The sequence below is a fragment of the Silene latifolia genome, chromosome Y (genome assembly GCF_048544455.1).
Source record: "Silene latifolia isolate original U9 population chromosome Y, ASM4854445v1, whole genome shotgun sequence".
Classification (NCBI taxonomy): Eukaryota; Viridiplantae; Streptophyta; class Magnoliopsida; order Caryophyllales; family Caryophyllaceae; genus Silene; species Silene latifolia.
Window position 1 is genome coordinate 236,415,813 of NC_133538.1, and position 8,418 is coordinate 236,424,230.

Below are 8,418 nucleotides of genomic sequence, written 5' to 3' on the forward strand. Positions count from 1 at the left end.
TTATGTGGAGGAACATACGGTTGCTGCTGGTGCAGAGGAGGGGTAGGATTTAGCACATTTTGAGTTGTCCACCTCAAATTGGGATGGACTGCCCCTTGGTTATTATAATAGGAACCCCCTCCTTGCCTATATTGTTGAAAGGCAAGGACATGTTCCTTCTCTGTAAGACAGCCAATGGTAGTATGGCCGTCGTTGCTACCACACCTCTCACATGTGACGGTCTCCCCTATAGTAAGCAAATGGACCATCTGAGGCTCCCCAGCAGAATGTAATTCCAACTTATCAAACCTAGCATTCATGGCTTCCAACTGACCCATAACCTGCTTATCGACTGCATGAACTGTTCTAATACCATCCCTCAGGTTTCCATACTCAGCACTGTGATTCGCCATCTCTTCAATAAGGGCCCATCCCTTATCATCGTCAGTGTTCTCTTGGAATCTTCCGTTGGATGACGCGTCAAGTATGGCTATGTGATCATCATATAGCCCATTGTATAACTAGTTAGACAGAAACCACGGTTCGAAACCATGGTGAGGAATAGACCTCACTAACTTCTTGAAACGGGACCATGCTTCATATAAAGTTTCATCAGGTGCCTGCTTGAAACTTGTGATCTTTGCTCTCTGCTGATTGGTGCGCTGTGGAGGGAAATATCTCTTGTAAAAGGCAAGAGCAAGGGTCTCCCAGTTGGTAACCCCTGCGGCCGCGCGGTCCAAGTCAGTCAGCCACTCCCTGGCTGAGTCAGTCAAAGAAAAAGGAAACAGAACCTCCTTAATCTTGTCTTGAGTTACCTCCTTTGTGGCGGGGATAGTAGAACAGTAGTCCGTAAAGACCTCCATGTGCTTCCTCGGGTCTTCACCTGCCACACCCTTATAGAGATTTCTCTCCACCAGATTGATATAGGAAGGACGGATGTCAAATGTATTCCCATCCTCAGTCTTGAGATTGAAACCCTTTGGAATTGAGGCTGCTTTAGGCTCCGAGTGACTAGCAATGTTCGGCATCTTTACTGGTTGATCGGCAGAAATAGGAATGTCTTCTACTAAAGACTGGTCTTCTGCGAAAAGAAAATGGTGAAGCTCTGGTTCGAAAGTACTCAAGTCTTCCTTTCGTGATTTTCTCTGCAGACGGAGTCTGTGCCTAAATAGTCTCTCTGGCTCTGAATCAGCTGCAACTAACTCAAACCTGTCTGACCTGGGCATAAACAACACTGAAAGAAAATAAATAAGAACTGCCTCAAGGAATTAAAATTCTCTGAGACGGATAAAATAAACGAAACAAAGACAGATAGAGCAATTGCCTCCCCGACAATGGCGCCAAAATTTGACAGGGCTGTCGTGTACCTATAAAAAATAAACTAACTAAACTAACTATATAGCTAGGGAAGTCAGGTCGATCTTTTCAGAGAGGCAAGATATCTGTAAAAGTACGTCTATTTGGTCACAAATGGGGGGGGGGGGGGTTGTTTAAATTGGAATTGGTTTTCTAAACTAAAAGCTTAAAGGAATGAGAAGCAGAGAAAAGAGCAGTAAAGGCAGAGAAATATAATTAAACTATCAAATAGAGAAGGGACATGTCAGGATTTCGGTTCACTACGGTAGTCCAGTGACTCAACTGTAAACAACTTAGCCAAATTAATGCGAGACGGATATGGAAAGGTCCTTCCGGTCCACTTTCTACCCTAAACTTCCACTAACTTAACTTCCGTCCTCGTCAGGGTAGTTTACTGTTCATACCAGGCCTATTTAGTCCAATCTTCCGATCCAAGATTAAATTTAGCCAGATTAAAGGGTGACTCAGAAGCGTGCACTCAACTAAGTCGGTAAAATACAGTTAAATTGCTATGGTGACAGAATCTCACAATTAATTAATCTAACCTATTTACTACATCATCACATTTCTACCGTAGATCCTCTAATCCCAACATGAAATAGATTTAGCTACTCATATTTCTATTAATGCTATCAAAAATAACAGCAGATAAATAACCAGCATTCAACATATTAAAACGATAATCAAATTGCATAAAAAGTAAATTAGGGCATAAATTAAATAAAGCAAAACAAAGAATTAAAGCAATGAAGTAAAGATTATTATTAAGAAAGGAGAAAGAGATTACAATCATGAGAATCCGGCGTAAAGAACACACAAATCCGAGCGAAATAATCCCGAAGGCAAAGTTACAGTGAAGTATGAAAATGATAGATGAAAAACTGAGAAAAAGTGTCGATGATAAGATTCAAGATAGCTAATAACCTAGTAAAGTTGCGTTTAAATAGAAAATAAACTAAGTCCAAAAGCTAAAACAAGCTTACGGGATAATTAAAGCCCACGCCAGACCAAACCACTCGATCGAGTACAATAAATCCACTCGATCGAGCAAAACTCCAGAAAATCTATTCGATTGAGTAGAATAGTTACTCGATCGAGTAACCTCTCTTTTCAGCACTTGTTAATCGAGTATAAAAGTGCTCGATCGATCAACCAATGACGTAGAAACCATTCGATCGAGTAATAAAACCACTCGATCAAATGTTCTTCCTTCAAATTAGCTTAGACTCGTGCCCGACTGCCTCGTAAACCGTGCCTTCACGTATCCCAATGCAGAAACTCACTCCAGAAAATCCCGTCTCCTCAAAATGCATGCAAAAAGGACGAAAAATTGTACGATTCCACTACTTTCGCGTTCATTTCTACAAAACGGACAAAACGAACCAAAGTAGCCAATTCGGGGGCAAAATACTATATAAACAGTACAAGAATGCATGGAAATACGTGCTAAAATAGGCTAAAAAGACTATACAATATGCACATATCAGAACCCACGGGACGGTATTCGAACAGTTCATTCAGTTGACAAGGCAGTTGTGGCTCAGCTGGAAGCCATGAATGCTAGGTTTGATAGATTTGAGCTGCAAAACGCTGGGGAGCCACATACGGTTCATTTGCTGATTAAACAGGAAACTGTCAATTGTGAGAGATGTGGAGGAGATGACGTCAAACTGCTATTGACTGTCTTACTGAGAAAGAACAGGTCCTTGCTTTTCAACAATACAGGCAAGGAGGGGTTCTTATTACAACAATCAAGGGGCAGTCCATCCCAATTTGAGGTGGAAAAGTCAAAATGTGCTCAATCCCACTCCTCCACCACAGCAGCAGCAACCATATGTCCCTCCTCATAAGGCTCAACAAGGCTTTCAAAAGCCTCCTTCCTTTCCTCCTCCCAAGCAAGGTGCATCATCTTCAGGTGGGGTAAGTAAGCTATCTGAGTTGAAAACGATGTTTCAGTCATTGACAAAGCAATGGCAACTAAGTGACCAACAAAAAGAAGCATCCATTAGGTCACTTGAAACCCAGGTCGCCCAGTTAGCCGCGAACCAGTCCACGAGGAAGCAGGTTCCTTTACCGTCTCAAGCTGACAAGAACCCACACGAGACGGTGAATTTAATTAACTTGAGAAGCGGTCATTCATATTAGGGACCGAAATCAGACCCGAGGAAGGCTAACGATGCCGATGAACAGTTTATTGTTGCTGAAAATGAGCTGACCACGAAGAAGATACTCGATCGACTTGTTTTTGAGGGTCGATCGAGTAAAATTTAAGCTGAAAGGACTAGATCGAGTTGAAATATTACTCGATCGAGTGAACAGGATAAAGAAGAGGTCGATCGAGAGGTGCAAACCACTCGATCGAGTGACATTGCTGAATAATCTGTTCGATCGGGTGGTATTTTTGCTCGATCGAACACTGTTGATATTGAAGACCTTGATCGAGAGCCTGCTAGTGCTCGATCGAGTAATATTTCACCAGGAAGAACTCGATCGAGAGGCAAAAAGTCTCGATCGAGTGATAAGGAGCTTGATCCAGCTGATACGTTGGAAGAGAGAAACAAAGGGCTCGAGATAACTGTTACGGTGCCCTTACCGAGGCGATTACAGAACACGAAGGCCAATCAACATTTCGGTAAATTTGCCGAGCTCCTGAAAAGCTTGCAGGTGACTGTTCCATTCGCCAAATTGCTGACACAGGTACCCTCTTACCTCTAATTTATGAAAGAAATTTTATCACGTAAGAGGCATATTAATGATCATGAGTGATACGTGCATATTCTATACACTTTATCTGCGGTTTTGGCACGTATTTCCATGCGTATCTGTTAGCTTTAAGCTACTATTTCTCCCGAAACGGTGTACTTTGCATTTTCTATGATTTATTGTAGGAATGAATGGAAGTAAGCTAAATCGAGCCTAAATCGTCCTCCGGGGGCAACTTCAGGGAAGCTTGGAAGAATGAGGTTTGTACTCACTCACCTCGGGATGCGTGCATTGGAGTGAGGAGCTGGTTTTGAAGAAAAGAAGTGTTTCTGCACAGCACCATCAGTCGATCGACTATGCTGTAAAGTCGATCGACCATCAAGTTCATCGACGCTCTTTGGATTGCTACCATCGATCGATCGACCATCTTTGGCCGATCGATCGACGATCTGAAATGAGATTTATTTCTTCGTGTTAGACTTTTAAAAGCCCAACTTGTAATTATTTTTTGGGCATCTTTTATCAGTAGAACGCAGCAATTATTAGGTTATGCTTTTCATTATTGAAGAACTCAGTTTTAAGATCTGGTATGGGGAGACGGAGAACATCGAATCGGATTACGTTGTTCATCTTAGTAAGTTTTATGCAAGTTTCCTCTTCTTTTAATTCTTGTTATTTCAATTCTTGTTCTACCAATTTAATTCCAGAAATTCATCTTTTGTCTTTTGTCTTTTTTTAAATTCAATCATGTCAATCTTGTTCTTTGTTATCAATTTAGCAATTATTTTAGTTTTAGTCATGCGTAGCTAATTGTTTTGATTGGGAACGAGGTGAGCCATGGCATAAATTAGGATTGTTTGTTAGCATGAATTCTTCCGTATCATCTTGTTGTCTTTTGATAAGCCTTTTTACTAGATTGAAAGATTAGTAATTAGAATTATCATTAGATTGGAATTTCTCTTGAGTGAAAGCTTTGAGAAATTTCGGGGAATTAGAAGACCGCAAGGTTAATTTGAGCATAGATCGAAAGGCTTGCTTATACCCCCTGAGACCGTATTATAGGATTTCTGCTACCTTATTGTCCTGACCATTGCCATGGTGAACCGAATTTCCCGATCCTCTTTTTATCTTGTTGAGAAATTTCATTTTAGCAATTAGTCAATTTAGTCAACCAATCTCAAAACCCCCCAATTAATTGTTACTTTTATAGACTGAAAAATAGCAAACAAAATCAACCTTGTCTCTCTGTGGTTCGACCCTTACTATCACTAGCTATAGTTTTAGTTTGGAATTATAAATTTAATTTTGATACAAAACGACGGTATCAAATTTTGGCGCCGTTGCCGGGGAGACGGTGTAATTCTGTTTGCCTTATTTTAGTTTATTTTTCTTGTCTCAAGGAACTTTTGTTCCTTGAGGCCGTTGCTTACCTTTGCTTCTAGTTTTTGCTTTTGCACAGTTAGAAGACAGGTCTTTGAGAGGAAGACTTGAGTACTCTCATTTTGGCAATTATGGCTACAATATATGATAATCTTCAGCCAAAGGACCCCTTGAAGCATATGGAAATTTTCACAGACTACTGCTGTTCCATACCTATACCAGCTGGGGTGACTCAGGATGAAGTAAAGGGGTTGATGTTCTTATACTCCTTGAAGGATTCGGCGCGAGATTGATACCGCTACCTTGATAGGGTAGCAACTGGAGTCACAGATTAGACATCTCTCGCATTGGCCTTCTACAAAAAATACATCCCACTTACAAAGACTGATGCTTTGAGAAGTAAAATTTCTAACTTCCAGCAAGGTAATGATGAGGAATTTTGTGAAGCATGGGGACGTTTCAAGAACTTGGTTCGGTCCGTCCCTCACCACGGTTTTCAGCAGTGGTACCTTTGCAATGTATTCTATAACGCTCTATATGATGATTACAAGGTCATCCTGGATGCAGCTGCTAATGGTAGGTTCCAAAACAATACCGGTCAAAATAAAGGTTGGAACACTATTGAGGAGATGGCAGTCCATAGAGCTGAGTTTGGAAGTTCACGTGGAAAGTCACAAAAGCAAAGTGATGAAATGAGTACCGTTGTGACACTCATTACTTCTATTACTACTCGTCTCGAGAAGCTTGAGACGACTGAAGCTCCTAAGGAGAGAGTTGAAATTCCCGTTCATAACTCAAATGAGATCGAAGAATTGAGGGAAATGGTCCGAGGCCTTTTGGTTCAAGTGGCGAATATGGAAGCAGCCGGGATCGAGTCCTCAAAGAATTTTGTGAAGCAGCTGGAGAATATAGAGGCTAAGCAAGTTGCCAATTCTTCAAGTAAATGTGAAGGGCCAATTGAAACGATTAACTCCATTAATCTCAGAAGTGGCCTCTCTTATAAAGGTTTCGACAAGCCAAGAGGAGACTCAGAAAATGATGAAGAAGCTAGTCTAATTTCAGGTACAAAAATGAGCTTAACTGCCAGTACTTCTGGTCGATCGACCAACATTGTCAGTCGATCGACTGAAGCGTCAGATAAAATAGTTTCTGATCAGAAACTATTCACACCAAAGACAATCGATCGATCGACCAACATTGTCGATCGATCGATCGAAATCCCGACGAAATCAATTAACAGAATCGTTCACGCCCAGCCAAGTTGGTCGATCGACCACTAATATCAGTCGATTGACTGACCTCCCAGTACAGGATGCAAATCCGTCAACTAGTTTGCATGATTCTTCACTCATTGATGATTTGACGGGGATTTTAAACCTACGGAAGCCGAAGGTTACTGATCCTACGGCCAGTGTTGCATTCCCGTATCCGGAGCGTTTGAAGGCTACTAAGCTGGAGCGTAAGTTTGGTAAGTTTCTGGAGATGGTCCAGAATCTCGAGGTAACGGTTCCTTTCACTGATTTAATTACCCAGGTACCCTCTTACGCTAAATTTATGAAAGATATTTTAAATCGTAAGAGAAATTTTCGTGATGATGGTAATGTTGCTTTTTTGGAAGAGTGTAATGCTCTTTCGCAAATTAATGTGCCACCTAAATTAAAGGACCGGGTAGTTTTTCAATTCCTTGCACTATAGGTAACCATGTAATTGGAAAGGTCCTTTGTGACTTAGGGGCCATGTCGATGTCATGCCATATTCTCGCTTTTGCGAAAGGTTAAATATTGGTAGACTTAAGTTGACTGATATTACCGTTCAAATGGCAAATAGATCGACTCTGAGACCTATAGGAGTTCTAGAGGATGTACCCGTTCGAGTGGGTAAGTTTTTTATTCTGTCGATTTCGTTGTTTTGGACATTGCGGAGGGACAGTCGAGATACCTATTATTTTAGGTAGACCGTTTTTACATACAACAAAATGTAATAGATGTCAAACGCGGAACAATAACCTTAGAGGTAGGGGATGACACCATTGAGTTCGGTCTTGCTCACAAGGCGGCCGAACTCTGGCGAGGATACGTGTTATTCCATTGATATTGTTGACAGGGCTGTTACTTGTAATTGGAGGGGATCCTTGGCCAAGGATCCCTTAGCTGATCTAACTGGTTAAGATGAGTGTGCAGGTACTACAGTGGAGAATGCTGAGGAGCCAAATGCTTTGGTAGCCTTAATGGAGAGCTACGAGCTCAATGAGGAAGAAGATGAGATGCTTTTAAGCTTGGCCAACGAGAACTTGGTCAACACTTGCTACACCATTGAAGCTGATTCTGTATATGCTGTAGAGGTAAAAGTGCCAGAGCGTAAGCCACTTCCTCCTAATCTTAAGTATGTTTTTCTAGATGATACGGAGCAGTACCCAGCTATTGTTAGCTCTAAGCTTAATGATGACTAGCTGTCTGCTTTGATGTGTGTGCTTAAGAAAAACAGGAAGGCTTTGGGTTACTCTTTGGATGACATTAAGGGCATCAGCCCTGATGTTTGTATGCACAGGATAGAGTTGGAGGAAGGCCACAAGTCTTACAGACAGGGTCAACGCAAGTTGAACCCGAAGATGCAGGAAGTTGTTATGGCTGAGGTGATGAAACTAATCGATGCAGGTATTATTTATACAGTTGGCAACTCCAAGTGGGTTAGCCCAGTTCAGGTAGTCCCGAAGAAAGGAGGGACTACCGTGGTTAAAAATGAGAAAAATGAATTAATACCAACTCGAGTAGTGACAGGGTGGCGGATGTGCATTGATTATAGACAATTGAATGCCGCCACCAAGAAAGACCACTTCCCCCTCCCTTTTGTTGACCAAATGACTGAAAGACTTGCTTCTAACAAATTTTTCTGTTTTCTAGACGGATATTCAGGGTTCTTTCAGATCCCTATTCATCCGGACGATCGAGTAAGACCACTTTTACTCGTCCACGGGTGTGTTTTTGCATATCGTAGAATGCC

The 8,418-nt window shown here is 41.6% G+C and overlaps 2 non-coding genes across 2 annotated transcripts; one reads left to right on the forward strand and one right to left on the reverse strand.

Moving 5' to 3' along the window:
* Positions 1-525: 525 nt before the first annotated feature.
* LOC141636380 (small nucleolar RNA R71) lies at positions 526-631 on the forward strand. Its single transcript, XR_012540997.1, has one exon. It is a non-coding gene; the product is annotated as a small nucleolar RNA R71 (small nucleolar RNA).
* Positions 632-5,805: 5,174 nt separating this feature from the next.
* On the reverse strand, positions 5,806-5,914 carry LOC141636110 (small nucleolar RNA R71). Its single transcript, XR_012540745.1, has one exon. It is a non-coding gene; the product is annotated as a small nucleolar RNA R71 (small nucleolar RNA).
* Positions 5,915-8,418: the final 2,504 nt, after the last annotated feature.